Source organism: Capsicum annuum, chromosome 11 (genome assembly GCF_002878395.1).
Source record: "Capsicum annuum cultivar UCD-10X-F1 chromosome 11, UCD10Xv1.1, whole genome shotgun sequence".
Taxonomy (NCBI): domain Eukaryota; kingdom Viridiplantae; phylum Streptophyta; class Magnoliopsida; order Solanales; family Solanaceae; genus Capsicum; species Capsicum annuum.
The window spans coordinates 31,201,575-31,216,851 of NC_061121.1; the positions used below are offsets into that span (position 1 = coordinate 31,201,575).

Below are 15,277 nucleotides of genomic sequence, written 5' to 3' on the forward strand. Positions count from 1 at the left end.
TCTTTATCTTTCACTTTCATATTGCATGATATGTACTTGCATTTTCAAGGATTTATATGATGAAGGCATTTCATTCTACTATCCAAACATCGTGTCATCCTTTGTTTACTCCATTTGAGCTTTAGTCCTATTTTCTTTCATACCCCTCTTTTGGAATCAAGATAGAGTTAAAAAGTTCAAAGAAAAGTGTCAAGCAAAATAATAGAGTCAGAAAAGTTTCAAAAAAAAAAAGAAGAAAAGAGGAAAAAAAATATGTCAAAAAGAGAGAAAAGAGATGATTGCCAAGAAAAATAGAGCCAGAAAAAGTTTCAAAGAAAAAAAGAATCAATCAAAGAAAAAAAATCTGAATCAAGCAAAACAAGCTGTCGGAACTACGTGTGACCTGATTCTCCTCTCTCGGGAGTGAGATACGTAGGCTACCCTACTTTGGGATCAGTCCAACCAAATGAACAATTTAGAATTGCCCAGTCAAAAGAAATCGGGTCCTGAGTTAATCTTCATTATTTGAGCCAATTCCAAAAGTTGAAAGTCCCACCACACTTCAAGTGTCATTTGGGCCTTATGCGATCCTTTCTTTCTAACCCTATCCAAAAGCCAAGTTACAACTAAAGAAAGACCTTCAGATCAATCTTTAAGAATGTTAAGGATGAGCATGCAATGGATATGATGACATATTTTGAGAACTACTCGTCTTCCTCAGCATAAAGAATCAGAAGAGAGATAAAAATAAGAGAGTCTTATTAGTGAAACCTCACGGGCATTGTAAGATGATGGTAAGTAGAGAGAAATTAAAATAAGAGATTTTTATTGGTGAAAACCCTCATGGGCACCATAAGATGATGGTAGGCTAGGAGAAACGAAAATAAGATTCTTGTCAGTGAAAACCCTCACGGGCACCATAAGGCGATGGTGAGCTGAGAGAAATAAAAATGACAGTCTCATTAGTGAAAACCCTCACGGACACCATAGAAAAATGGTGAGCTGGGAGAAAGAAACTGAGAGAGGCTTGTTGGCAAAAATCATTTAAGGTGTCACTAGCCGAATGAGGTCTTAAATACAATTGACCCAAGGAAGTAACTCAGTTTCAAGGCCATTTAACTCAACAACAATTGGTGAAAGTTTGGATGAAAAAATCACGCAGCTTAATCCAAAATGCATGGCATAATCATTAGAGTTGACTGTCATTTTTAGATAAATTTTTCGTTCTTTGTTTCAAATGACGACATTCATTGTTTTTCTTTCTTCTTTTTATTTTTATTTTATTTTCTTAAGTCAGTTATCCAAATAAAAATCATTCTCATTTTTCTCTTGTGTTTGAGTAAGTCCATGTCAAAACAAGTGAGAAAAGATTTCAAAACTGGCTACCAGCTTCTTCAATTGCACAAAGTAAGACAAAAGGCTAGCACATGAAAGAGACATAATTATGAGCCGAAATAAGGCATGTAGAAAGTTTCGTCAATAGACAAGTCTGAAAACTCATGGAAATACAAGGTTCAAAGGATTTATCTGAGTAGAATGACAAAGTAGAGATGCTGTATTTTTTTTAGAGCCATTCTTAATAATCTGAGTTTGGTCAATGATGCAGCAAGTCAATGACATATGTTAATGGTTGGAAGGGAGGTTAAATGTGACGGGGGCAAGAGCGATTGCCGCGAAAGCTAAAGCCATAAATCAGCCACCATGTTTTTAAACTTACAAGTTTTCTTTGTAGGAAACAGGAACACAAGTTACCTTCAAATCAAGGATCTCAAAGCCTAAACATCCAAGGCTGTAATATTCTTACTTCTACAAATGCAAGAGGCAATGTTGTTTCATAGGTTTGGTAATCAAAATCATGGTAAAACTCATAATCCAATATCTCTAGGAGACACACTTCCTTGTCTAGGGGATGCATTTCCTTGGGTAATTCAAGCGGCGTTTGTGGGGAGATGCACTTTTTTATTTGGGTAATTCAAGCGACATTTGTGAGGAGACACACTTTCTTGTTTGAGTAATTCAAGCAACACTTGTAAGGAGACACACTTCCTTGTTTGGGAAATTTAAGCAACATTTGTAAGGAGACGCACTTCCTTGTTTAGGTAATTCAAGCAATATTTATAAGGAGACGCACTTTCTTGTTTGGGTAATTCAAGCAACATTTATAAGGAGACACACTTTCTTATTTGGGCAATTCAAGCAACATTTGTGAGGAGACTCCCTTCCTTGTTTAGGCAATTTAATCGACATTTATGAGGAGACGCACTTCCTTATTTGGAAAATTCAAGCAACATTTGTGAGGAGACGCACTTCCTTGTTTGGGTAATTCAAGCAACATTTGTAAGGAGACACATTTTCTTGTCTAGATAATTTAAGCAACATTTGTAAGAAGATACACTTCCTCATTTAGGTAATTCAAGCGACATTTGTAAGGATACGCAATTCCTTGTTTTGGTAATTAAAGCGGCATTGGTAAGGAGACGCACTTCCTTATTTGGATAATTCAAGTGCATTTATAAAGAGATGCACTTCCTTGTTTGAGTAATTCAAGCAGCATTGGTAAGGAGAAGCACTTCCTTATTTTGGTAATTCAAGCGGCATTGGTAAGGAGACGCACTTCTTTGATTGGGTAAGTTGAATTTTACTTTTTAGGTAATGCACTTCCTAACCTAAGTCTTGACTCCTAGAAGATATACTTTCTAGTCGAGTCATTCCTTTTGACTTCTAGAAGACGCACTTTCTAGTCAGATTTTATCACTTTAAATCTTAGGAGACGTACTTTCTAGTCTTGATCGTTTAATTTTACTCTCAAGAAATGCACTTCTTGGTCAGAGTCTTGATTCATCATGGCAACATGCAAGTAGTTATGATTGGATTTGACATTCACAAAAGTTTTCTAATAATAATTCAGGGAAAAAATTTAATTCATGTTATTAAAAGCATCATTTAGGATCCTCTTGAAAAATGAGACTCTATTTTTGAAAAGTGAGATTTCTATCATAATATTTGCTTGGGATAATTCTCTTTCTTATTTTGATGTGATTTCAGGAGCCTGTCAGAAGAACAGGGCAAATAAATTGAAAGTTAACAAGTTGACAAATAGCAAGTCAGGAGCCCGCCTGGAGAACAGGGTGAAGAAATTAAAAGTCAAGCAACAAGGTGAAGAAGTTGAAAGTCAAGCAATAAGGTGATGAAATTGCAAGTCAGGAGCCCGCTTGAAGAACAGGGTGATCAAACTCAAGTCAAGAGTCCAAAATAAGTTGCATAGATAGGATTTTTGTAATTTCATATATGTTTTAACTTGTAATTTTTATTTTTTATGTAATGACAGATCCGCGGACCGGAACCTCGAAGGGACCTCACTCGACTCTCCAACTCGGTTGTCCTTTTTTCTTCTGTTCTTTTCTTGAATAATGGTCGGGTCAAAATTTGATCTCATTGTCTACTTTTTTTTGTGAAAAAACTTTGTGTTTACATCCAAAAAGGGGCATAATGTAGCCACCTAATTTTGGCCCTCCCAAAAACTCAATTCATTCATTTTTATCTCACGTTATCATACACCCTCACCCATGTGATTATACCCCACAAAAATATAAAAAATAACAAAATTCTAACAAACTCCCTAACAAATTAAAAACTCTATCCTAACTAATTTTGACACCCCACCACTACCCTACCCAACCCCCTAACCCCATACCCCTATACCCCTTAACCCTCTCCTCCTAAAAATGTTTCGTTCATAAAAAAACAAAGGATACAAAAGTGGACTGATTTTTTTCCCATTAATTCTATTTCTATAGAAGAGGTGGTTTGTTCATGGGATGAAAATGACATAATAAATTTATCTAAGGATAATTTGGTCATTCACTTCAAGTTCTAAGCTCAAATTGATAATTTTTTGTGCTTTGTTTTTTGAACCTCACGAAAAATTTAAATAAAAGCCTATTCTTTTCTTTTTAATTACCAATAATGCCAAGTATAAAATTTACCATAATGTCATCACATGCCTTGCATATATTTCCACACACATGGACCCTATATCTTTCATTTATTTTTCATTTTTATTTATCTTTTTACTGTATAAAATTGTTTCAAATATATTATATTTAAGTAAATTGATTACTAAGATGATAATTTATTGTAAAAATTAATTAGTGATTTAATTAAATAAATTTTATTCTTTATTTAATTTCATATCAAATATATAATTTACTTTCTTTCTTATTTGTTATTATAATTTCACCTAATTTAATTTTTTTTTCTAATATAGAAGAGAAAATTTTGATATGCGTGCTTATGTTGTCTTCCTCAATTGCTTCAATCGTGATTTTATTACATTGCCCCTAATTAATTATTTTAAGTCATTTATATATTCAAAAAATAATAATATTTAATTTTAAAAAAATAAAATAGACATTTATGACATGTCTATTTTAGTGGCTTCAATCGTAATTTTACTTTATATTATATCATTTTTCATTAATTATTACAAATTATTTATATATTAAAAAAATAATAATATTTAATAATAAAAAGTAAAATAGACATTTATGACATGTCTGTTTCAGCTACTTTAATCGTAATTTTCCTAAATATCACTCCTAATTAATTATTAGAAGTCGTCTAAGTATATAAAGTAGCTCTCCGTCGACCTGTTGGCTTCAACTGTTTGCTCCATGATTTTAGTATATTATTCCTAAGTAATTATTATAAATTATTTACATATTAAAAAATAATATATAATTAAATAGACATTTATGACACGTTTGCTTCAGCTACTTTAATTATAATTTTACTAAATATCACCTCTAATTGATTATTATAATACATCTAAGTATTAAATACATAATCAATATTTAACTAAAAAGATAAAATAGATATAAAATGATAAGTTAACTCTTGATGTTTTAAAATAACTTGACGTCTTATATGAGATTTCACTTACTTTTTTTCACAAGTATCTTTTATAGTAATTTTATTCTATCACTTTTAATTAGCTGTTGTGAGTTATTTAAGACATGTTTATTTCGCTGCTTCAATCGTGATTTTACTATATCACCTTTTATTAATTATTATGGTCATCTAAGTATCATGTCACTTACATTATAGTAGAAAAAGTTTTACACAATAATTAAAATTTTTAAATTATTTAAAAAATATAATTGACTATTAGTGACACAAGACTCTGGACATGGAGTGTAGCATATTTTTTTTAAAAAATTACATAAAAAAATATGATAAATTACAATAATTAAAAACTAGAAATATCTATAAATAATTTAATCTATTATATATTTTTATAAAATACATAAAAAATACTATAAATCACAATAATTAACAAATTTAAAAATTTAAATGATATAAATATTTGATTGACTCTCGAAATTATATCAATGTCATTTAAATTGAAATAGAAGAAAAATATTATAAATCACAATAATTAATAATTTAAATTATTTTTAAAATACAATTGACTATCAATGCCACAAAAATTTGAATAGAGAGAGTAACATATATTATTTAAAAATTACACAAAAATATTATAATTTACAATATTAACAACTTAAAATATCTAAAAACATATTAAAAGAATGATTGGTTATCTAAATTCAATTTGTGTCAAAAAAATTGAAACAATAAAACATATATTGAACTCATGCTAGATTTCGGATGAATCTAGGATGTATATGCAATTCATCTTTTTTTTTCAACTTTTGTTTAAATATATCAAAATTGAAAAATGCAAGTTCTAATATAGTACATCAAACAGTGTATAAGAGATAATATTAGCATAAATAATAGAAATATTACTAATACAAGCATTATTAGTGTCAACATAATTAATACATTCTATCAGCATTATTTTTGTACACTCTAACAAACGACTCCACGTTTTAATGGAAGGAATATATACAAAAATAAAGTTCAATAAAATATCTACATAAGTATGTTTTATCGTGTTCTCAAAGTCAAATAATTTAAATTAATATGAAAGATGGTAACTTATAATTTTTTATTTTATATAATTCCTGAAACACTTAAAATTTAAATTTAAAATATTAATTTAGTTTAACCTCAAAGAACAAGTTGACAAATAAAAGAGAAAGAGAAAATGAAAGTAAATGATGTCTATGACGGCTTAGTACGGGAATACAATGTGGGTTATTAATTGCAATTCACATGTGATGTAATATACAATGACTAGATAACTCTTTATTTTTTTCAATAATTATTCTCTATTTTATACAACAAATGTCAAGTCTTATGTATCAATTTTAATCTCAAATTTTTTACTTAATGTAGCAAATCTCGATCATATGATTAAAGATATAAACTTTTAAATGCATTGAATTTTATTGTTTATATGAGTAAGTTATATATAATTATCTTGTAAAACTTGACTTCTTAAAAAATACTACCACATAATTAATATATTTTGTGTATTCATATTTTATAATTTATAATTCAAATTAATATCAATTTAATTTATTATATATAATAAAAATAACTTAATATTGAATCCATGCTGACACGCGTCTTACACCTCTAGTAGAATATATATACAGCGCAAAGGGGACCACCATCAACTAGACAATTTCCATTTTTCTTTCTCTTAATAGGAATACAATATACGCATACAGAGCACATCTCTTAATCCACAATTACAGAGCAATACGTACGACACACAGAATAGATACACAGAGAATAGGGCCACTCCATTTTTTTTTCTTGAACACAAGCAGTGAGCACAAAGAGGAAGAAGAGAATACTCCACCCGCTTTACACACACTGCAAAAACAGAATACTACACACAAAATTAGGTTTCGAAGAAAACATATAACACACAAAATTAATTTTTCTTTCCTTCATCAACGAATTCACTAACACAGACCTCACCACCATCCTCTTCTACATAGGTTCACACACACGCACAGCTTCACGTAAACTGACACACCCACACACAGTAAAGAGAGATCGAGAGTGAGAGATCGTGATGGAGAACGGACCGGAGACAGCCGAAGAAAAAAATAGAGAGAAAAGATCAAAAAATGGACTGAAAAGGGGAAGGGGGTGGTCGGGATAGTGCACTGGTGAGAGATTCATTCCTTCTCCAAGCTTTTTCTGGCGAAAACTTTCACCGAAATTGATTTTGGTTCGTTGTCCGGCCGACCAGTTCAATAAGAATCAATTTTTTTTCATTCTTCTTTGATTTCTAAGGGGATCTGGACGGAAACGTTAAGCTTGGCCAGATAACGTGGACCAGCAGAGAATTCTTCACTGAAATCGGTCCAGTTTCGAATCAGTTTTGCGATAGTTTTTGTGTACGGGTCTGGTTTATTCCGTTGCTTTCCGTTTGGATCTTCGGCCTTCGTATTGATTTTGGGGTTTAGATTCTGTTCGTCCCGATCGGTTCGTCACTATCAGTCTTCGAGTTTGAAATTTCTCAATACCGAATTGGAGTTCGTCAGTGTTGAGGTTCTATTCAAATTTTAAAGTCTAGGCTTTCTTAACATTATTATCAAAGAAATTGGCATTTTCAAAGTCCATCTCTTAACTTTACTTTTTATTATCTTGTTGGTTAATATCATAATTTTATGGTGGAGTTTTGAATATTTTGAGCAAATATTAATTATTGTTATGGATATGAATGACTCGCGTGCTTAAATATTTGAATCTTCATTAAGTGTATATGTTTGATGTTGATTTCAAATTTTGAAAAGTGATTTGATAATCGAAAAATGTGTTAATCATTGGCTGAGAATAGATTTTGGGTGGAATTGAGAAATTGATAAAAAAGATAAATTTAGATTACTTTTAGTTTATTATCGTGTTGTTTAATTTGGAATAAATATCAAGTTTGTGAACTCAATAGGGTTATATTTTAGGTCGAAATCTTAGTAGGCAAAGTTTAGGTTCGGATAGGTAAATTTAGGAATGGTGTTTCTGTTGAATGCTTTATAAATTTAGGAATGGTGTTTCTGTTGAATGCTTTAATGTGGAATGTGTGAATGTGTGTTGAATGTTTTCTAGTTTATCATACTTAATTCAAGTGTATTCATCTGGTCGGAGAATGCTCCGAGGTTTCATGTATTTATTCACAGGGGAATGTCCCAACGTATTATGTCTTCGAAGGAGGTTAGTGATCAAGGTCCTAGGCATCGGATAAAATATTGGAACATAGTTTAGGATTAGTGTAGGTTAGTGTAGGTTTACATTTAAGTACCTTTTTATTTTTAGTCTGTAATAAATTGGACAGGACACTATATTTTTTAACTTGTTTTTGTTTTGTTGTTTGGTGTGTTTTTGTATGGTTTATACATTATTCATAGTGTCGAATTAGTCAATACGCTCTTCCAAGCGACCGTGGTCGAATCACGGGATCGAGGGATGCCTAACACCTTTTTTTCGGTCAACAGAATTCCTTAATCAGAATCTCTGTCCGTAAATTAGTTTTAAAGAGTCAAATCATTTTGAAAAAGGATTTCTAAAGGTAACTTGGCACACTTAATATATCAAGTGGCGATTCTGAATTAAAAATGCAAATAATCCTTTTCGAAACAAATTTCATCTTTTGTCACTTAATAATAAAAATTCTTTCAAAATTTTAAAAATAATCCTTCTTTTTGGTTAAAAGAAATAGTGTGACAGCATGTCTAAAGGTAGATTTTATATCTCATTGAGGATTGACATTGGTCAAGATTAGTGATAGTCTATTAAGTGTCACCAACAGTTCAAAAAGCATAATTACTATTTCAAAGGTAACAAACGATTAATTTTGTACGCCTTAAATGTTAACATTTCTTTTTACTTCATATATAAAATCCTCCATTCGTCATTATTCTATTTCCTCGACTCTATTTTTATTTTAAAATTTTACAATGTCTCAAGCATTTCAAACATTCAATTCAAAAAAAACTCTAATTTGTCATTGTGAAAATGTGATTGTCTTAAGAACGTCACGCACAAACTCAAGTACAGATTGCAAATTTTATAACTACGCAATTGTGAAGGTGAGTCGTGTATGTTTTCTTAAAAATTAAGTAAATCGTTATGTAATTATTATTATTATTATTTTCTAGGATAATGGCACATGCTCATTTTTTAAATGACTTGATGAGGTATCACCCAAGCAGTCCATCAACGTTGAGTCTGGGATTCGAAACATCAAATTTTGATGGCGTGGCAAAATTTAATTTACTACAAAGGCTCCAAAAATACAAAAAAAAAATAGAGATTTCCTCATGACTTTGTTCAAAAAAATCAAAGAGTAGAGAGATCACTTGAAAGTATTGCTACAAGACACCCAAATAGAGAGGGATCAACAAAAATAAAAGTTGATTTTGACCGAAGAAAGGGAAAATGACCTACAAAAAATTTTATGTGGTATAATGCTAGTATTCGTTGTTTGTAAAGGTGTAACATGGATGTAGTGAGATTAAATAAATAAAAAAACTTCTATTTTTCTAGAATGTTAGTACGGTCGTTCATAGAATCATAGTTGATCAAACTACACATCAATTTAAAATCGAGTAGCATGGTAATGATAGACTATGCTAGCAGTATATGAAAGATTAAATATGTATTTTATGATGTCAATCATACACTGTATCAATTATGACAACTAATGCATATGACAATAAATGCATATTCAAATTTCATGTAACCATATAGTTTGATAAAAATAGATTCAGTGCAGAATCCTAACAACTTTCATAAAATAAAAAATTATTTGTCATATTATTCCGACGATCATTCAACATTAATAATATTAGCATTCAAATATCTTTTTCCTCATCATCACAAATGTTATCATTGATTTCATCAACGATGTTCATGACCATATCTTTTTTGCCTGCTTTTTGTTTTCCTTTCCTTCTTTAGTTACTTTGACTAATTCTTCAATGTTTTTGTCAGCTTCTTCTTCCTCAGCTCCTCTTCTCCTTTTTCAACTTCTATTGTTGCTTCTTTCTCAGCTTTATTTTTTCCTTAGCTTCATCATCTTCACATGTTGCTTTTGTCTCAGCTTTTTCTTCTTTCTCACCTTCTTCTTCTTCATCAGTTGCTGCTACTTTTTCAATTTCTTCTTTTTCACCTTCTTCTTCCTCTTCTTCTTCTTCTCCACGTACTGCTACTTCTTTTTCTGTTTTTTCTTCTTTTTCACTTTCCTCTTCCACATCTACAGTTGCTTCTTTTTCAATTTCTTCTTTACTCTTATCTTCTTTTAATTTCTTCTTCTTCGTCCTTCTTTTCTTCTTCTTTTTCCTCTTCTGTCACAATAGTGGACAACTCATCCGTTTTACTTATTTTTTCTTCCTTTTCATTCCTCCCCGCTTCATGAAGGTCCACATGCACTGTATCATATTATAAAGTGTTATTAATATTTACAGCTGAAAATTCATTAACTACATCAATTATTGAATGAAGTTACTTTGCTCATGTTGTTGCTCATCCTTCTCTTTTTTTCTTCAGTCGTTTTTCTTTGATATAGGCATTAATGTGCAACACGACTTTCGCTAGCATAGCAATACGCTTATACAGATTTCTATCGACAGAGGTGTCCACTATAACTTTTGAGGTGCTCGGACAAGCATCATCATCAATGCGTACTCAAATGGGGTCACCATCCAAATCCCTTTCATCATCGCTGTCCCTGTTTGAAGTAAGGCAGTCATCCCATGTAAATCTTTTTTTAAGCCATCGAGAAAGTTATTCTTCACCTCATCCGTATATAGCTTAAACATAACCATGTAATCCATTTTCATCTCATGAACAGTAAAGATGATATACAGGCGTACATTCTACAAAAAATTAATTAATAATTACATAATATTTAATACAACAGTAGTATTATTGCATAATAAAAAATAAGTTCATACCTCGATAATTTTTGCTTTATACTTGAATGGGTTACCTTCGATTATCTTGTCACTTTTTGTAGTGTGTCATTTGATGATGCGGGGAATGGAATAGGGTCCATCCATTGATTTTTCAGTAATTTTTTAAGTTGAGGAAAGGCCTAATAGATCCAAATCTATAATCAATACAACGGTGAAAATGACTCGGAGTCTATGACAGAGGATAAATAAAATAAGAATCTATGATAAACATCAATCATAAATGCCCAAGGAAATTCGAATAGAGCATAGAATTTCTTCTGCTTCTCATCAAATACTTTCCTTTGCTTCTTTAGATCATTTTTCTTTTTTAGATAGTCCATGATCAGTAGAAATCTCTCTTTTCCCCACGGATAACTCTCAAAGAAACTCAACAAATCCACCATCCGAATCACTTTTGTGTGGACAACCTTCGTCGAATATTTTGCAAGAAACATAGCGTGCAAGAACCACAGTAAACAACACTTAAATTTCTGCTCCCCATTCAACTTATTTCCTCTAATCAACTATAACAAGTTGACCGACGTAATGTTTTTATTTTTTATCATCTTAAAGAAAAAAATGTTCCCCCTTCTCTAAAAGCTTCTTTAATTTTGATTCATTGAGGTATGATGAGCAGTTCAACCCCGTGATCAAAAAAATTTTCTTTAAACCAAAACAAGCAGGTTTAATGTTCATACAAAATCACATCTCATGACGCATCTTATCATTCTTAACATATCGCAATGACAAATAATGAACCATCTGCCCATTGAATTTAAGATGTTATGGCATATTTCTCAAGTGTCCAAAACAGGACTACTTGAATCTTTTATTCAAAATTGGTCAACAAGAATTTACTTAAAATCTCGGTATGCAGTCATCCTTGATCTAATCGATATCTTCGCTAGAAAAGATCAAACCTCGTCAGTTAAAGTTCGAAGGTCATACCGCTCCATGAAAATATATCTTGAACAAAATAACACGGACAAGGGATCATTATCTCCATCAACACTATTTTTTCACTAGCCTCACTCCTTTCACTATCATCACTACCACTGCACTCAGCAACATCATCACTAGACTCATCAACATATCTATTTATCTTCTTTATGGTCTCTGAATCTGATTCCGACTCTTTCGCTTCAGTTTTCTTTCTTTTGGATGTATTTTTAACTGCCTCATTTCTTTTTTTTCTACTGCTAGAAGCAAAATTAAGTGCGATACCAACTGTGCGTTTAACACCAACTCTAACTTTACCTATTTTTTAACTGAATCTACAGCTAAAAACAGTTCTGTCATTATCAATTCATAGACCACAAGTCTACTAACAGAAATAACTCAATGCTCAAATGAAAAACTCAAAATAACTACGAATTACCCAACCATTAAACAGTTCACTATACAAAAATATCAAAACAGAACCAAAATCCAACAACGTGATGAACGAAAAATTTCCAGTCAAACATGCGGTATCAAAACTCAACTATTGCTACAAATCAAACAAATTAGCTATAAATTTTTTAATTTTCACTATTTAATCAATCATATTTTAAAAGAAGTTCATACACCTAAACAATTATTTCAATCTAGGGATTTGTTAATTCATAGACCACAAGTTTACAAACAGAAACAGGCAACTGCTTGATTCAAATAGCCAGAATAACTCATAAATTAACAATTATCCTACCATTCAACATTGAAGTGCTCAAAAAATACCAGAACTGAAGTAAAACTTCTTAATAAAAATTTCAAAACTTAACACTGTGATCGACGAAAAATTCTGTCGAAACTGTCGAATCAAAACTCAACCATTGCTACGGAATCAAACTAATTACCTATAAAATTCTCATATTTAAACTATTTAATCAACCACATTCAAAAAAAAATCCTATACTATATCACTATGAAACGGATAACAATAAAAAATGCTAAAATGGATCTACAAATAATCGAAACCTGATTTTAACTTACTTTACAACGCAAAAACGAGCTCTTTGCCGTTGGAAAAGAAGGAAAAGCAAAAATGGCATTTGAAAGAAATTTGAGTTTGAGAAGTCAAATAGGAGAGAGACAAGGGGTTTTGTTTAATATTGGAAGAAGTGGAAGGTGTTGGGTCTTAAAAATGATGAAAAGACCCCTTGGCCCATGTATAGACCCCACTTTTTCTACTTTTTGGATCTAACCCTAAAAATTAAATGAAAAAAAAAATTAAGTGGGTATTTGACAAAATAAATTTGAAAAGTGGGCATAATCCCAATTCTTATAATGAAGTTTGATTGTTCTATCATATAAACCGGAAGTAAATCTGATTTCTAATATCTAAAAATGATAAAATCTTGAATAAAAGGCAAATATGGATTTCCTTTCACGGTAGATTAATTTCTTTTACTGCATATTATACATTTAAGATTTTACCATTTTTTTGGAGAGCATCAATTAGGTAAATTATTAATTGCTGCACCATCTATATATCTCTAACCCACAACTTGTCGTGCACATCCATTTACAAAACATAAGAGAAACCATCACTCAAATATAGTTGTATACAGAATGGAGAAGGCATCAAGCATCTTGTTCTCTCTTATTTTCATGTTAATTTTGTTAGGTTTGATCTCTTCTTTTTCATAGGTCTTTGGTAGGAAGAAATTCATTTTCTGAAAATTATTTTCTAATTTCCTCATATTTGGTTGTCAGGATTTGTTTCTGGCAAAATACATGTTTCATGCGGATAGTCTCCTCTCCCACCGTCGAACCCCCAACATACATGTTTAAGTCGCTATTTATCTGAATTTTAAGAACTCGTCTCAAGGCACAAGATATAATTAATGACATCTTTGGATTCATATTATAGTAAGAGTAACATGAAATAATCTACATGTTTAATTTCTTATATATTTTCAATGATGGTCTTTAAACAAATTTTAAAATTGTTTGTTATGTAGGTTCACCTTCCTGTATGGCGTCGGGACAAGGCAAGGCATGTCAAAGTGTTAAAGATTGTTTTACCTTATTTTGCAAGCATGAGCATTCAGTTTGTTTAGAAGGACATTGTATCTGCAAAGCGGCACCAAAATACATGGCAAGTGATGATGATTTGGGGATAGATATAGTAGATCCATGCCACAAAGATAGTGACTGTAAAGCCATATGTGGTCCTGAATGGTCATCAATTAAATGTATTGATGGAATTTGTGTCTGTAAGAACCCGAATTAAGACATGATAGAAGGTGTAAGAGAACTGTTTATCCTATTATTTGAGTAAATTAAATAATAAGAAATATAGTTATCATCATTCTCTTCTACTCCTCCATCGGCATCCTCAATAATTTATGGAATTAGTGTAGTCTAGGTGCGTGACACCTGTATTTTGTATGTTCATTTAAATAAGAAGTTTGATACAAATTTATATCAAAAGAAAACTAAAATGTATATGAAGACATCATAAATAAAAACTAAAATGTATATGAAGACATGATAAATAAACTTTATCAAAAAATAAACTGCAATCACAAAATAAATAAATAGAAGTGATTTTATATATTTATTAAGATAGTGATTGTAATTTTCTATATTCTCTTGATTTTTCTTTCCTAAATTTTTTGTGATTCATGGTCGTTAATAACATGTTTCTTGAACATATGATGATTTGGACCTCCACAGGTAGCATGTTTCTAGGAGTTCTTACATATCATAAAGAAGTAAGGATTTAATAACTATTGCTTTAATTAATTTTAAAATCATAAATATTAAAATAATAATTAAATAACAATTATTTGAGGAAAATAATAAATGACAATTTTTATTCTATAGTCTTTTCTTTTTAATAAAGAGCAAAAATTTTCAACTAACATTTTTAGAAATGCTCTTAATTTCTTTAATATAATATAATTAGTATATTTTAATATGAAATAAAAGGTAAGATATTTCATTTACTATTTAACAATTTCACTTGTTATTCTTGATTGCCTTTGAGTTGTAGAGGGGGAAACTAGAAAACCTTTGTAGTTTATGAAATTTGATCTTCAATCTTATCTAATTAACCAAAAAAAAAAAAAAATGAATACCGCCTAAAACCCAAAATGAATCCCTAGAATTCAGATAGAGTAGAAAAGTATAATTATCAATTTCTTGAATTAACAATTATGTTAATATCATAAATCATATTTTAAGTTTATAGTCAAATATATATTTAAAATAAATTTTTAAAAATCATAGTCAAAGGAAAACTAATGACTACCAAATAGTGATGGTGTAGGTTCTTAATTTTGAGAAGGGAATAACTAGTATGCCATAATTTTTTTCATGGTCTCCCACCGGATATGTGAGATTTACTTTCTGATCCGATTAAATCTGAATTTGTATCAACTAATTTAAAGTAAAGTAACAAACAAAAGGTCATCTTTCTCTAAAGTGCTTCAAATTAA

At 30.6% G+C, this 15,277-nt stretch overlaps 1 long non-coding RNA gene across 1 annotated transcript; it reads left to right on the forward strand.

Moving 5' to 3' along the window:
* Positions 1-13,322: 13,322 nt before the first annotated feature.
* On the forward strand, positions 13,323-14,145 carry LOC124888661. The gene is made up of 2 exons (XR_007047271.1): positions 13,323-13,458; positions 13,796-14,145. It is a non-coding gene; the product is annotated as an uncharacterized LOC124888661 (long non-coding RNA).
* The last annotated feature ends 1,132 nt before the right edge of the window (positions 14,146-15,277 follow it).